A 17,708-nucleotide genomic window follows, 5' to 3' on the forward strand; every position below is an offset into this window, starting at 1 on the left:
TCCGTAGCATGGGACATTCACAGAGGAAGCAATTGGGCGTAAAGGGGTTTGTGGTTTGTGAACATTTGGCAATCCATAAAGTCTTGGTGCGGTAGCTGCACTGCTGCTGAGTTGGTATTTTTCTTTTAGGTTTATGTATTTGTTTTTGTAGAGATCGTCCACTATAACATTGTTTTTCTTTTGCAGAGTGTTCGTTGGGTCAGTTTTTATTGTTTTATATATGTTTCTGTCTTCTGGTATGCTCTTCATCTTCTCCGTGTATATTGCTACGGTTTTCTTCCCCTTGTCCGCGTCCGTTATCACAATATTGTGTTTTTGTAGTCTAAGAAAGGCTTTTGTTTTGCTAAGTGCTTCTAATAGGAATTTTTCAGCTGCGTTGTGTCTTATGTTACGTTTAAAGAGGAGGATTCTGTTGCAGAGTTTATTTCTTGCTATTTCTTTTTCTTTCTCGTTGTCTATAGATTGTATTATCTGTATTAAGTTTAATTAAATATGTTATAATAGAAATTTGTGTAAGTAGTAAAATATTATAATTCATTTGCCACTTATATATTCATATGCACGTCATACATGTATATTCTTTATGTAATTTTTGTCAAACGTCAATGCATATTTGTAATTTTTGTACTTATTGTTGATACAGTGAAAATAAACAACTAGCCCCTGAAGATGCTAATGAGTTTAGCGAAACGTGGGGCAACTATAGTGGAATAACTTTGTTTTATTTGCACTAAAGGATACAAGATCGGACAAGCCTATTAAAATATTACAATTTAAAAAGTGCAATAACATTAAAAAATTTATAAATTTATAATTTCTGAATTTCACTTTTTACTATGTAAAATTACTGCTTCTGGTCACACTGCTCGCCACCCCACTCTAGGTATATGTCTGTGCGTATGTACAGACAGAAACACCTTAACCCTGTACAACAAAGAAATAAGGGAGTCTAAGCGTTTAAGCTTTAGGAACTTCTGTGAAAGCATAGAAGATACCGCGGAGGCTACAAGACTCTATAAGGTAATGGCAAAAACGAATTATATTTCGTCCGCAAGTCTAAGGAAGAGTGATGGGAGTTTCACTGTTTCACTGGAAGCGAGGAAGAGAAGATCAAACTTCTCATAGGTACTCACTTCCCAGGATCTACATCACATTTCGAGACAGATCGGACTGAACATAGTAGTAAAATAAGCAGAGAAAACTGGTTAGTGACTAAGGAAATATGCTCTGAGCCCCGACTAAGGTGGGCGGTGAACACCTTTAAACCGCTAAAGTCACCGGGAGCGGATATATGCGCCTTTCTGGACATCGAGGGCGCGTTTGACAACACCTCACATGCTGCAATAAACAGTGCTTTGATCAGCAGAGGGGTAAACAATACCCTCGTAGCCTGGATTAATTGCATGCTCCGCACCAGAAGGGTAGAAATACAAACCTGTACGAATAATACGGTTGTTGCCGAAACAACAAGGGGCTGTCCACAGGGTGGAGTGCTATCTCCACTTCTGTGGAACATAGTCGTCGACGGACTGCTCCAAGAGCTGACAGATACTGGGTTAACTTGGCAGGGGTATGCCGGTAACATTGTAATTATATGCAGGGGGAAATTCGAAAACATCCTGTGTGATAGAATCCAGCTAGGGCTGAATGTAACCAAAAAATGGTGTGCTAAAGTGGGGCTGAATGTTAACCCATCAAAAACCACTATAGTACCATTCTCAAGGAAATATAAACTGGATAGCCAAAAACAATAAGGCTGGATGGAACCAACATTATATATCAAAAAGAGGTTAAATTCCTAGGAGTGATACTAGACCAAAAACTAGTCTGGAGAGCACACGTGGAAAAACCACAAAGAAAGCTGTAAGATCATTTATGACGTGTAGGTCCATGGCAGGAAAGAGTTGGGGATGCACACCAAAGATACTGAGATGGATCTACACGACTATAGTACGACCCATGATGGCTTATGAAGCCATCATCTGGGCCGATAGAACTTCACAACTTGGAACAATCAAAGTGCTCTCCAAGTTACAAAGGCTGGAATGCGACTGCATAACCGGAGCCATAAGAACCTGTCCAACCACATCCTTGGAGGTTCTTCTAGACCTTACCCCTCTTCATATTCACATACAGACTCAGGCGAAGAGAGCTTTACTACGGATAACTGGTTCCAATATCGGGGCAGAAGAGTATCCTAGCCGTGGGAAGTTAGATATTCTTACAAAGAAGTTCGCTGAAATTGCAATACCGAGGGATACCATGCATCCGAGGTACAGCTTTACAAAGAGGTTTAAAACTGATCTGAGTAATAAGAAGAGCTGGGTTGGCATATCCGAGACGTATCGGATAAACCAAAACATGATTACCTGGTACACTGATGGCTCATTGACCGACGAGGGTACCGGGGTAGTTGGACCGAGGGTAAGATACTCGGAACCCATGGGAAAACATATGTCTATTTTCCAGGCTGAAACATACGCCATAGAAAGATGCGTGGACTTTAATATCAAACGAAACTACCGCAATCAGAACATCGCAATCTTGACTGACAGCCGATCGGCTATCAAGGCCCTCAGATCTTACCAGGTAACATCTAAACTGGTGATGGAGTACCTCGAAAAGCTGAATACTCTTGGTCTGACCAATCAGGTTTGGGTTCTCTGGATTCCGGGACATATTGGTATTAAAGGAAACAAGATTGCCGATAAACTAGCGAAGAAGGGTGCATCGACCCCTTTCACTGGCCCAGATCCTTTCTGTGGCCTGGGAAAAGGGGCACTCTCCGAACTTGTTCGGTAAGAGGAAGGGGCTCACAGAAAACGCTACTGGGATAATCTACCAGGTCTAGAGCAGTCCAAAGCACTTTTAGGAATATATAACCTAAAGCGCTTCAAGGAATGTATGAGCTTATCAAAGAATAACTTAAGAATTGTTACAAAAATCCTGACAGGACACTGCAGGCTGAACTATAACCTGACTAAACTGGGAATCTACTCGCATGAGCGATGCAGATTTTGCAGGACAGAAAACGAGACTGCACAGCATATCTTAGAAGAATGTCCTGCACTGATGCAAAAACGCAAAAGACACCTGGGTGAACACATGTTACCCAAAGGCGAAGTGAAATCCGTAGATTTAGGTTGCATACTAAAGTTTCTCTCGGTTACTGGATTAATAGACACTCTATAATCAATGAAGGGGGCACAATAGATCTGAAGGTCGCAGTGTTTTATCCCCAACAATAATAATAATAATAATGTACATACAATACAGCTGTTCACTGCAGCTTGAATTTTCTTTCTTTGTTGTAATTAATTATTCACTTTTAATTTATGAACGCGATCGCAAATCGCTGTTCATATTTCACTTAAAATTTCTTAGGGCCGTTTGCACCATGTTTAGTTAACGCTAACTGGAGGTACATCCTTCAGTTAAGCACGTTAACTGCTTTATCGATCACATGTTATATGATGGGTGTCGATAACGTCGATAAAGATGTTTAACTGGGAGTTAGAATTAACTAGACATGGTGCAAACGGCCCTTATACATGTAGCTAGCGCCGATGTGATTTTGTGTGTTTAGTTGCTCAAATATAATATTCCAATGCTTAAGGCAGCCAAAAGTGGCCGCCGTGTGTTTGTTGTTGTGCGGTCAAATTATTTATTTGTACAAAAGGTACAACTGGTCAATATTTCTCTTGGTGCAAAAAAATAATCACTAAAAAGATATTTGCATGAAGATATATGCGAATATATTTGAAACACATTTGACCAATTGCCAAATAGGAGAAATAAATAAATTGTTTTAATGTAACAAATGCACTAACCACACACTGCACCCGTATGTAATAGGGTTCCACTGTTCACTTGTTCCTGTAGCACTAGCCGAATATTAAATTAAATGGCGTAGGCCGAAATTCTATTTCTGTATGGAAATCGTTACGTTGTTTTTTCCAATAATTTATCACAAAATCACTCGCGCACTTCGAAATTTTTCACCGAAATTTTCGCGGTTTTTCTAGCGCTTATATACACACGTATACAGGGTGTCCCAGAAGTAACATGCCAAACTGACAGGTGACTAACGTGCTCTCTGACAGACAAAAAAATGTCAGGTAAAAGTGTCACCGTTTCCGAAATATTTACATTTTTTTGAACTAAGAAAAAATAGCGCCTTTTCATGTATTTTCTTTAACTGCATCTACAAACCAGGCTATACTTAGCAAATTTTTTATGTAAAATACTTCCAGATAGTTGCTTCTCCATACCCAAATGCAATGTAGTTAAAATATATTAAGGAACCATCATAAAATGAGGACTATTTCGGGATTTTTAACTTTTTGATATTTTCTTCCCCAAATTTGACTATCTCTGGTGAAAAAAATGTACTGATTTCAGAAAGGTGCCAGTCTCACTGTTTCGAATAGAAAAAAAATTATAGCCGCTTTTGTGGGCAAAGGACTGAGACACGCTAGAATGTATATAATAGATTTAAATTTAACTTGCTCTTGTTACCGACCAATGGCATGCTAAATAGTACAAAGGTACATTATTACCTGCTCCTGACTAGTGCAAATTTTTGTTGGAGACAGAGATATGTAGTTCGTCTAGCTTACGGAGAGTACACGTCGTTGTGAGATTTATTACATCAAAAAACCGAAACGTTAAAATTGCCCTGAATATAAAGAACTGATCTTGTCGCCCGAAAGTGGGAACAGTTCAAATTCGACCAGTCGACCGTTGACCAGTGTGACCAGGAGCAACAAAATAAAAATAAAACAATAAAATTAAATTAAACTAAATAATAAAAATAAGATTAAATTAAATATAAAAATAAAATAAAATAAATAAAGTATTTAATTAAAAAAAAAATTGTTTAAATCAGTAAAACTAAAATAAAACAAAATAAAATAAGTGAAATAAGGGCAAATAAAGTAAGCCTAAATAAATAGAACGGAATAACCGCAAATGAGTGTCCTGAGGTCGCCCCCTTCGGGGCGAAGCAGTAAAGAAGTTACGGTGTCTAAGCTACGAGAGCAGACAGCGTTTAAAGACGTACCTCTACTCAACCCGTTTACGAAGCGTCCGCGGCTAATGGGTTCTCCGCCACGGGTTCGGTTAGCATCGCCTCGTGCTAATGGAGAGACAGAAACAACCCATACTCCTGCATGGTCTACGTTGGGGGCAAAGATTCGAGAGCTCGTGAATATGATGGAGGATTTTAAAACGATTTCCATCCACCAGCCCATGAGAGATCTAATATCGGAACTACCGATCTTATATGATAGAGCACGACCCACATACTCGAAGGGCACAGCAGACGCGTACTCCCAAACCACGCCGTCAAAAACCCGGGGGCAAAATAGCCACACCAGGCCGGAAGAAGCAGCAAAAAGACTAACAAAGCCAAGTAAGAACAAACAAAAAGAGCCAACCACCAACCAAAAAGGTGCGGAACCCCCACAACGCGAAGAGGCAACGACCGAGGAGGCCACGCAATGGAAAAAGGTGGAACGAAAAAGAAAACCGCGAGCAAAGATTCCCAGACCTGATGCGCTAATAATAAGTTGCAAAAGAAACTCTTGCGCAGAAATACTAAAAACAGTGAAGAACGAGCCACAACTGAAACATGTCGGGGAGAACGTAATAAAGGTACGCAAGACAGCCAATGGGGACCTCCTCCTCCAACTGACAAAGCCCACGGATCCAAATACGATTAATATTAAAGAATCAGTAAAGAGGGCACTCGGCGAAAATGTAGCCGTTAGGTCCTTGACCGCAGAAAAAGCGGTAGAAATCAAAGACCTTGACGAGGTTACAACTAAACAAGAGCTCTGTAATGCCCTAGAGAAAGAACTAGATGGCGCCAAACTTCCGGGGGAATCCATTAAATCTTTAAGGAGTTCGTATAGCGGCACCAAAATAGCAACGTTATTGCTACCAGTGACCCAGGATGGGTTATATGCCGTCTACGATCGAAGGTAGAACCGATGCAGTGTTTCAAATGCTTAGAATTTGGTCACTTGGCTAGAAACTGTAAAACGCCACATGACATGAAAGGTACCTGCTTCAACTGTGGAGAGCTAGATCACAAAGCCCGCGAATGCAAAAAGGAATGGAAGTGTGTCTAATGTGCTAGAAGAAACCAGCCAGAAACAAAGCATAGAATGTTTCCACTACGTAGAAGCTTTGCGAAAACAACTAAAATCATGACAGTACTGCAGTTTAACCTAAATCACTGTAAGGCCACTCAGGAGTTGTTGAAGCAAACCGTAATGGAAAGAAATATAGACATAGCAATGCTAAGTGAGCCCTATAAAGTACCCAGCGAATCCCATCTGTGGGCAAAGGACAGCAGCGCTAGAGCTGCGGTATGGAGCTGTGCTAAAACGCCTTATCATATAGAAAACCTTAAAGTTGATGTAGGTTTCGTTTGTGTAAGGGTGGCAGGACTGGTCTTCTACAGTTGCTACATACCCCCAAGCTTCAGCATCGAAGAGTTTGAAAGAGTAATGGATAACATAGTGAGGGATGCGAGAACCAGGGCAAATGTGGTGATTGCTGGTGACTTTAATGCGTGGGCCGTAGAATGGTGAAGCCGCAGGACAAACGTCAAGGGTAGAGCTCTCCTAACGGCGTTATCAGTCCTAGACGTAGCACTTCTAAACAACGGAGACAAGTTTACCTTCTGTAAGGACGGCACGGCGTCAATCATCGACCTGACTTTTGTGAGCAGTGGCCTTTTTCAGCACGTCCCCTGGGCAGTTGGCGACGCGTACACCCACAGTGACCACCAGGCGATCATCTTTACGATAGAGGGCGAGATACAAAGGCGAAGCACTTCAAGAGTGAAATCAGTCGGCTGGAAGCTGAGTTCGCTGGGTGCAGAAACACTAATCCTAATGACATCAGAAAGCGTTCTACCAGAGGGAGCTACGAATATGGCAAACCTCCTAATAGCCGCTATTAAAAAAGCTTGTGATGCTTCGATGATAAGCAAATCCTCCAGCAGCAGAAACGCCCCAGTCTATTTGTGGAACGATCGCATAGCAGACCTACGGCGGCAATGCAACTCGGCGAGGAGAAGCTACGTATGAGGACATACACTCCTTGTATAAGCGTAAACGGGAGGAGCTCAAACAAGCCATAAAGAACAGCAAGAAAAAGTGCTTCCAGAACCTATGCAGTAGAGTGGACCAAGACCCGTGGGGATTGGCGTACAAGGTGCTTACGAAGAAGCTGGAAACTTCAATTCGGCCACAGATAATATGTCCGGGAAAGGTAGAGCAAATCGTTAACGAGCTATTCCCCTCGAAGCCAACTTTTACGAGAAAAAACTTCCCTAGCAACAAGTGTGATTTTCCTGAAGTTACAGTAGAGGAAGTTATCTTCGCCGCAAATTGCTTTATGGACCGAAAATCTCCAGGCCCCGATTCCATTCCTAACAGAGTGCTTAAAATTATCTCAAAGGCGAGTCCAGAAGTCCAGAAGGCGTGTTCCCTGATATATGGAAGCAGCAGCGCTTAGTCCTCCTACCCAAGGCTGGAAAACCACCGGGAAGTCCTTCAGCATATCGCCTTATATGTATGCTGGACACGACGGGAAAATTGCTAGAGCGTATAATAAATAACAGACTAGTAGCCGCTATCGAGGCGGGTGGAGGACTATCAAATATGCAGTTCGGTTTCAGAAAGGGTAGATCAACTGTAGGAGCGGCCATGTTAGTTAAACAGCTATCGGAAGAGGCGATCAGCGGGAAGCGATGGAAAGGTGGATCGAAGAAGTACTGCTGGCTGATCAATCTAGACGTGAAGAGCGCTTTTAATACTGCAAGCTGGCAGAAAATACTCCACGCCCTCCAGAAGTTTAAAGTCCCTACATATCTTCGGAGGATTATAAGCAAATATCTCCCCGACCGGGTTTTGATTTATGGAAGAGACGACGGAGTCAAAAAATATAATATCACCGGTGGCGTGCCACAAGGATCCGTCCTCGGGCCAACGCTCTGGAATGCAATGTACGACGGCGTTCTGCGTTTGAAACTGCCAAAGGGTGCAAAAATAATTGGGTTCGCTGACGATATAGCAGTGGTAGTAGTAGCCAAACATTTGCGAGATTTAACCACGGCTGCAAACTCTGCAATCCTCCGGGTAAACGATTGGCTGACGGAAGCAGGTCTGGAGCTGGTACACCAGAAGACGGAGGCAGTTTTGCTCAGCAGTAGAAAGCTACGAGAAGTGGCCAAAATTAGGGTCTGCGGTACCGAAATAACCTCGACGGAGAGTCTAAAATACTTAGGCATCGTTTTCGATACTAGGCTCACATTTAAAGCTCAAATCGAGTCTGCAGTCGAAAAGGCGGAAAAAGTAGCACAAGGCTGTCAAGACTAATGCTAAACGTCAGTGGGCCTAAGCAAGAACGCAGACTTTTATATGTAAGTGCGGTTAGAAGCATTCTGCTGTATGGAGCACCAGTTTGGTCAACAGCACTGAAGACGAAATCTTACGCTCGGGAAGCTAGATCACTGTACCGACTTTGTGCCTTAAGAGTATGTTGCGCTTTCCGAACAACGTCAGAGGAAGCAGCGTTAGTAGTAGCAGGTCTCTGTCCTATTGACGTAGTGGCAAAAGAAATGGGTGCAATATCCGAAAAGCAGGAGAAAGAAAGGGTGAAATTTGTTTGCAGCAGTGGCAAGACCGCTGGGACCACTCAACTAACGGACGCTGGACATATAGACTTATTCCGAGTATAAGCAAATGGCTTGACAGAAGACATGGAGAGGTTGACTTCTACCTGACTCAAATACTAACCAGACACGGCTGCTTTAAAGCATACTTGCACAGATTTACGCACGAAGACGACCCGTACTGCACTTTCTGTACAGGGCAGGTAATCGGAGACGCTGAACATTGTTTTTTCGTCTGTCCGCAGTTCGCAACCCAAAGGGACGACTTGAGCATAAAGGTGGGGAGGCCACTTAAGGTTGACAACCTTGTGGATATCATGCTTGAGTCAACAGAAAATTGGTCCATTGTTTGTCATATGGCAAGCACTATCCTAAGAAAATTGCGTCAAGCGGAACAACTCCGCACATCTTCATAGAAAGGCAATAGGCTGCTCCCCCTCGGCGAAGTAATACCTTGCGGTTGTTCCACGGAAGGAGAGAAACGGAGCAGGTGTGGGTTTTTAGTGCGGTGAGCCGAAAGGCAAGTCCCACACTTATCGGCTTTCAATGCTTTGTGCCACCTCTACAAAAAAAACAAAAAAAACCTGCTCCTGACATTACTTTATGTTACATACCGGAATTAGTGAAAGTGGATTTTGTGAAATTGTCGAAGGGTCCAATTGTGTTTTTAATACTATGACAGAGAACACGCAGTATACGTCGCATGAATATGCGGATATTCACCTAATTTACGGTGAAGCTTGCAGTAATGCCAGAGCTGCTCAAAGACTCTATGCAGAGAGATACCCCAATCGTCGGCATCCGGGTCGTGAAGTATTCTCCCGGACCCATAGAGAAATATATTAAGTTAAGTGATTTTTACACCTTTCTTGTTTGCTTGCTTGTTAACTATCATTTTTCACTTTTTTAGGGTCGCATACCTCGAAGGCGTGGCGGCGAAACAGGACGTCCTGCAACGGTAGATGTTGAAGTTGTGTTAGAGGAAGTGGACCTAGGTCCATCTACTTCAGTGAGAATGATGGAAAGACGGATGGGAATACCAAAAACTACAGTTCACAAAGCTTTAAAAGACCATCGATTTCATCCCTACCACATTCAACGTGTTTAGGTTCTACAAGAAAGAGATTACCTGTCGAGGGTTAGATTTTGCCGTGAAATGTTGCGAATGCATGAATCAGACCCCAACTTTTTTAATAAAATAATTTGGAGCGATGAATCATCATGCAAACGTGATGGTTATTTTAATTTACATAACCTTCACAGTTGGCAGATAGACAATCCTCACGAAATGAGAGAAGATCGTTCGCAGGTCCGGTACAAAATAAATTTATGGTGCGGTATTTTTAATTGTCAGATATTGGGACCTGTGGAACTGCAGCCAACGCTCATCTCTCACAGTTATTTAGAGTTCCTTCAGGAACGGCTTCTAACTCTTTTAGAAGATGTACCCTTAAACCTGCGGCGAAGACTATGGCTTCAAATGACGGATGCGCTGCTCACTACGGGCGTTAAGTAAGAGCTCATTTAGACGAAACTTATCCTCGCCGATGGATTGGATGATACGGGCCAACCACGTGGCCTGCTCGATCGCCAGACCTGAATCCATTAGATTTTTTCTACTGGGGCTGTCTTAAGGACAAAATTTATTCAAAAATAATTCAAAATGAAGAGCATTTGCGGGAACAAATAAATGGAGCTGCTGCTGAGATAGCCCAATTGAGTTTAAGATCTCTAAAAGCGTATTTTCTTAAAAGGCGCCGAGCTTGTATTAGAGTAGAAGGTCGCCAATTTGAGCATATTTTATCAATAAATGAATAATTTTTTCTCCAAACAACTCATGTATATTTTATCTCACGTGAACCCATCCTTCACAAAAAATATTGATAGATATAGCCCTTGTTATAGACTCTAGTCCGAATCCCGGTAAGTAACATAAAATAATATCAGGAGCAGGTAATAATGTACCTTTGTACTATTTAGCATGTCATTGGTCGGTAACAAGAGCAACTTAAATTTAAATCTATTTAATACATTCTAGGGTGTCTCAGTCCTTTACCCACAAAAGCGGCTATAACTTTTTTTTTCTATTCGAAACAGTAAGAGTGGCACCCTTCTGAAATCTTTATTAAATTACCAATTTTTTTTATGTAATGTAAGGTTATAGCTCAGTACATTTTTTTCCCCAGAGATAGTCAAAGTTGGGGAAGAAAATATCAAAAATTAAAAACCTTAAAATAGTCCTAATTTTATGATGGTTCCTTAATATATTTTAACTACATTGCATTTGAGTATGGAGAAGCAAACATCTGGAAGTATTTTAAACAAAAAAATTTACTAAGTATAGCCTGGTTTAAAGATGCAAAGAAAATACATGAAAAGGCACGATTTTTTTTAATTAAAAAAAATGTAAATATTTCAAAAACGGTGACACTTATACCTGAACATTTTTTGTTTATCAATTTGGGTGTTGATTGCTGGTAGTAAATTCTGTTTGCGCTGTAACTAATTCACTTCGGTTGCTGGGTTGCTCAAAGATATCTTGATGGCGATCTGTGGCGAAAAAAGTGGATTGATTAGACCCTTTGTATTGGTTCGTTTATCCAACGGCGGAGAAGGACCATAGACGGATCTGCCGTAAATGTCGGTTGGTCTCACGGGCAGGTGTTATCGCATAAAATAAATGAGAACGAACAGTGATTAGTATATTGCAAACAGGATATACTACGTTTATACGTAAGCTATTTGAAAATAAAATAAAAATAATTTGCAAATACCTAACTCAATGTTTATCCGATGGTGAAAAATTCTTTTTTAATATTGCCTGATTATAAAAAGGCAATTATGTGACCATCGAAAAAGAAAATAAAGTTAAAAATGGCAACGTCTTGATTATAAAAAGGCAATAAGATGACCATCGAAAAAGAAAATAAATCTAAGAATGGCGGCGTCTTGCGCTTATTTGCAAATAGTACCACTAATCAATACTTATTTGCGTGATTTAGCGTTTATACGGCAAAGTGTACCATTTTGCAAATTGTTATTTGCAAATAATACGTGCGTATAAACGTAGTAATAGTCAAATTATTTATTTAGTGTTTTATATGAACATGTGGATATGTAGCAATGTATTTGAATAATTCAAATTTAAGTTCACTTACGTTTATTTTACAAAGTAGCTGGCTGGCTTACGTGGTGTCTGCTGCTGCGGCTGGAGTCCTCCTTTGGAGATCACAAAATTGGAATGGACGAGCGAAATTCAGTCCTTTTCCACCGAACCTGCTGCTCAGCAAATTCTATGTTTCTTAACGAAACAAAACAGTTGGTTCGATGGACTATTGAAAGGTTGACCGTTATGTGCTTAAAATGATTTTGCACTTTTACTTAAAAGCGCGGCCACCCAGTAGGAAATTAATGACTTTAGGCTACTGGCCTAAACAGGAGTCCCTCTGTCTGAAACCCCGTTTGGTGGCGAACGGCTCGGAGAGGTCTTTCCCAATTCTGACGGAGCTGGTGGTATTGCTCAACATCATTTTACACAGCCGTGTGAGTTTTGAGGGAATGCCAAATTCACACATAGCGGCGTATAGGCAACTCATTTTAGAGCTGTCGAAAGCGGCTTTAAAGTCCGCAAATAGGTGGTGAATGTCGATTCTTTTCTCGCGGGACTTTTCCAAGATTTGGCGTAATGTGAATACCTGGTCTATGGTGGATTTTCCACTCATAAGCCCCAATCAGTTTATTGACGGTGGGCTTCAGTCTTTCACAAAATACACTCGATAAGACCTTGTAACCTATGCTTAGAAGGCTGGTCCCGTGGTAGTTGGCACGCATGGCGGGCCGCCTTTCTTTTGGATTGAGAGGAGCGCCAGAGAATTCCAGTAGTCGAGCATGCACCTTATTAGCTCCTTGCCATCGTTATTGAATAGCTCGGCTGACAGGCCATCAGCTCCAGCAGCTTTGTTACTTTTCCTCACCATAAAGCTATTCGTCATATTCAGGCACCGGGATATCGACTCCATCGTCATCAATTGGAGACTCGGGGTCATCTTCTTCACTTCTTTCAGTGCTTCTGCCATTCCAAATTTTCCGACAGTGGCGCCAAAGCTCCCTTCTTTGCCCACCTTGGCATTGAAATTGTCAAGCACGGTTTTTATACGTGTCGGGGCAGCGCTAATATGTTCGCTCTAAGCGCCAATAGAAGAGATCCTTGGATGCCCCGTCCTTCTCTTCCATCAGGGCGTTGGCACATATGCGCGAGATGTTGAAGAATTTCGCTTTGATGCTGATTGTGGATTGACGTTCGTCCACTAGAGTGAACGCCGGTACTCGGCGACGGAGTCTCTCTCCCGCCACAAATCCAACACCAAATTTGCGCTCCTTTTCGTGACAACTGTAGTAGACTTCGTCATCCTTTATTTTCCCTAGGACTTCAACAAGCCGGGCAGAGGCACCTTCCCGATTAAGGGTTCGGATATTCCAGTTGCATACCCTCAAATCATAGTCCTTTCTACGTTTGTCATGATCGTCATCAAATGAAGGGGGTATCATCCGAGGCATGTGTTTTTTTTTCATTGGCAGGGTTTTAGCGTGGCGGGTTTCAGCGTGGCGGGACCCAAACCCAGCGCACGCGGGGTTCTACGCCGTGCCACTTTAGCTCGCTCCCAAACGAGTATTCGATCGCAATACAGAGGGTTCATTTATAAAAATATCCGTACTTAGTGAGCTGCGATTTGAACCGTAAACACACGAGTCACTTCTCGCCACTCCCAGGTGAATGGCAGTCAAAAGCTTAGCAGTACTGGGAAATGTACAGAACATAGTGGTCAAAGGCGAATACCTCAAATAAATCCTGATGTATTTTTTAAATCCATAGCTCTACATATCTGTATAGTAAACCAAAAAGCCGGACCAGACATTATTCAAAATAAAAAATTAAAAAAATAAACTTTTCCGTATAGTCTGTAATATTCCTTCGCAATTTTGTAAGATAAACTTACCATTTATAATCGTTGCTTTGATATGTATGTATAAATATGAGGGCATATTGAACATTTTGAGTATTTAGATTTTTTATGCTAGTATATTCATCTATGTTAAATATATACATTTTTTTTTGTTTTGTCACACCGTGTACGAAATAAAAAATTCACTAAGGGCCGTTAACTTAAAAAGTAAACGGCGTCGCTGTTCACCAAACCGGCTCGGGCCCCTCCCCCCTTGCCCCTACCTGGCTATGCCTATGCATATGTATACGTATTCAATACACACATTCTTTCCACTGCTAATCACATGAATAAAAATCATGAAAACGAAAATGTGACGGCAATATTTCTTGTTAAAATGTTTTAGATCCATCGCACACCACGGACTTTATCGGCCGCCGATGTAGTTGGGCTCGCTAGTCTTTCCATTGCACCACAACTAATTGGTCGCAGCGATTAAGTTGGTGTAGTGTGCGCACCTCCATACATCTTCATGCACATATTTCAAGCGAGCCCTGCTATATAAATAGGAGGCCGATAAATTCTGTGGTGTGCGGTGGCTCTTATAGCTGCATCCTTACATCTATTCCATGTGTTGCAATATCCATGGACGCAGCAGTTAATTTGTTCTTAATTTTTTACGAAGAAAATTATTTAAAAATATTAGAAAATTCCTCTACTTATATGTTTGGCTTTCCTTTGTTTTATTTTTCCAACGTCAAAAGCTTGATTTTTTTGAAAGAGTTGGTACAACAAAAAATACGAAACACGTTTTCTGTCAGATAGCGGATAAGAAGAAGTGAAACTACCTTCTAAAAATTTGTATCATGATTTAAACCCACAACAATCGCAACATTCTTCGTCAACAAATTTGCAACTTGGAAAAACGGAACTACGATCGAAATGTAGAATAGGTATAATCGTAAATTTCGAAGAGTGATCGAAACGAAAGGGAACGCAGAATACCAAAGTTGCCAAACGGAGAAAATTTCGATTCGAGTCGAAATGCAAAATAGGGCTGAATGTCTGTTTTATAGACTTACAAAAAATTTTTTTCTGCTACTCTTTTGCTTTTACGATGTACATAGACAACACAGTGCTCAAAAAGTGATGGGAATGAGACCAACTGCATTCATTAAAAGAGGTCAAAATATTAATAAATACCAAAGCATTTGTAAAAGCTGGTTCCCATTTCCTTTTTATATCAGTTTGAAGTTGTGAATTTAAGGGTAAAAAATAAACAAGCGCAATGTTTTTTTTGGTGTCGCTCACAAATTTCATACCTACATACATATATGTATATAAATGCATATTGTTCGTGAGCGCCCTTGCTTTCGTTGTCCGCCCTTAGGTGTCGATTCAAAGGATCCTTTCACTGGAGCGTCGTCATCCATGTGTACCACATGGCCAACCCAGCGCAATCGCATTTTAATGTGCTTAACTATGTCCACGTCATTAAAAAGTTCATACAGTTCATCATTCTATCTTCTTCGGTATCCGTCGCCCACGCGTACCGGGCCTTAGATCTTGCGAAGAATACATCTCTAGAAAGCCCTCAATGCCTTCTTTGTTTGACATCGTCCATACTTCTGCGCCATATAAAAGGACGGGCGTAATGAGGGACTTGCAATGCGTGATTTTTGTTCGTCGGGAGAGGGCTGTGCTCTTCAATTGCCAACTGTTTTCGCTGGTAATCGAAGATCGAATGTAAAATTCGCTATGCAACCCTGTCGAGATTTGCGTAGAGTAACGAGTTTGCAGTCGAACAGAATTTTTATTTTCGATGGTATAGCATAGTGTGCGAAAATTCTTGAAGATGTAAGTATTTTCGTTTCTTTTTTCAGTGATTTAGCGCTAATATTTATTAATTTCAAGCAGGTCTAGGGCCGTACAAAACAACAACTCGAAAGGCTGGTTTCCATGATGAAACAAAATCCCCGGTTTGCAAAGGGATTTTGTGAAAGGTTCAGGCAGCAAAAAAATGGGAAGAATTTACGACGGAGCTTAATTGTTTAGGACCATCTATAAGAACGACAGCAAAGTGGATTAAGGTGAATTTAAGTCGTTTTTGTTTTCTGTTTAATTAAATTAAACCTTTGGGCGCGTATTCATAGTCCAGCAACTAAGTCGAAACTAACAAAGTTGCAACTTAAAATTAAGTACCAACTTAAAATTTACCTCTATTCATAGTCGCATTTCAGACTTCTACTAAGTAGTTTCGACTTAGTTTACGATATAGCAAAATGAGTGTGAAAATGTATCGATTTTTCTTTACGATATTTTGGAAAAATTACAATTTTATTAAATGTCAAGTTGGATCATCCGTTTATGTAATTTTTATTTTCATTGCATGATTATGCAAAAGAATATGGTATCATTTTATTGTTAATTGTGTGAAATAGCCAGAACAACCGCAGTGATGTGAAGTCGATGTTTATCGAAAGCATGCTGTGAAACACACAAATAGTAGATATCTAAATGTTATGCACAAATTTACTTTAAAAGAACTAGCGTGAAACTGACTCATTATTTGAGAATTTATCTAAATTATTCCAATTATAAATTTGTGATTTAGCTTTATTCGAATTGCAATACGCAATTAACTTCATCTTCCGAATAAAATGGATCGATCTTTGTAAATTTTAATTGGAGATTATTCAATATTATCAAAATCACCCTCTACCAACTTAATTTTTAGATATTTCGTCTGTTTTCCCTTAATTTGATAAAATACTTCTTCCTAGTTACGACTTAGTTGCAGCTGCAGCCGAAACTAAATTTTAAGTTGGTACTTAGCCAGACAAGTCGAAACTAAGGCGACTATGAATAGCTTTAGTTGTGACTTAGACCAGTTTCGACTTAGTTGAGTACTAAATATGACTATGAATATGCGCCTTGGTGTTTTCAAGTGTGGACTGAAATAAAATCCAAAACTAAAAAGAAAATGTCCCAAAATAAAGCGGAATACCGAGCTGCAGGTGGAGGATCGAACAGACTTCAAACTTACACAGCCATTAAAGAGACCATAATTGGCTTACTGGAGCTTGATGCCTGTGTAAACCCACCGGGGGAAGAATTCGGCTTGGATTTAACTGGTGAAGAAGAGCGGCAAGATTTAGTAGAGTCGGCTCCAGCAGATGATAACGAGCCACCGGTAGAATATTTAGAAGTAGGCAACGAAGTAGGAATGTTCGATATCCTATCGATTATCCTGAATATTGATTTTTCATGGCACGATAATCGATTTTTTTTATCGATATTCCCAGGTCGATATATCGAAGATATCGATACTTTACGCGCAATATCGATATTTCAGTTGAAATTTATTTTTCATATACAAAAAAGTGTATGGGAAAATACTAAAGTAGGTTTAATCAGCAGCTTGTGTGATTTATTTAGCTCTCAAGTTTGACAAACCGCTTAAGTCGACCGACATGCCATTTTAATCCTCAGTAAATATACAAATTGGAAATAACACAATTAGGTGAGTTGATATGCAGGTTTAATATTCTATTCAATTGGGAGTAGGATTTTCAACATCGATTTTTTCGATATCGATATTGTTCAGCCCGATATATCGCAATATCGATTTTACATGCAATGACATGGTGAAATGAAACCCGCTACTTTTGTTTTGCCGACTTTGACATTTATGGCAATACGTAAACAAACTTTTTGTTTAGAAACAAGTGCAAACGTATTGCAAACGTATTGTGTACTTTCAAGTGAAAAATCGAAGTCATTCGTGCGTTCTGAAGTAAAAAACGTTTTACTGACTGAGAGGCGAAACTGCTACCAATGGCAGCGCTTTTGGTGGATAGCTGTGGTCTTGTATAACAAATCGAACTTAATAATGTGAAAATTAATAAACTAGAACTAAGTATACGTGCAAAGTGAGCAAGAACAGCTAAAAATGGGTGTGTTCGGAAATGCATCAAACCATCTTTTACTTCTAAGGGCCTATGCCAGTTGATAGAAAAGTACTCTCGGGGCCTGTGCCAACTGATAGAAAAGAGGAAATTTTGACGGATCAAAGT

The sequence above is a fragment of the Rhagoletis pomonella genome, unplaced genomic scaffold (genome assembly GCF_013731165.1).
Source record: "Rhagoletis pomonella isolate Grant_MI unplaced genomic scaffold, Rhpom_1.0 Rhpom_scaffold_00003, whole genome shotgun sequence".
In the NCBI taxonomy this organism is placed as follows: domain Eukaryota; kingdom Metazoa; phylum Arthropoda; class Insecta; order Diptera; family Tephritidae; genus Rhagoletis; species Rhagoletis pomonella.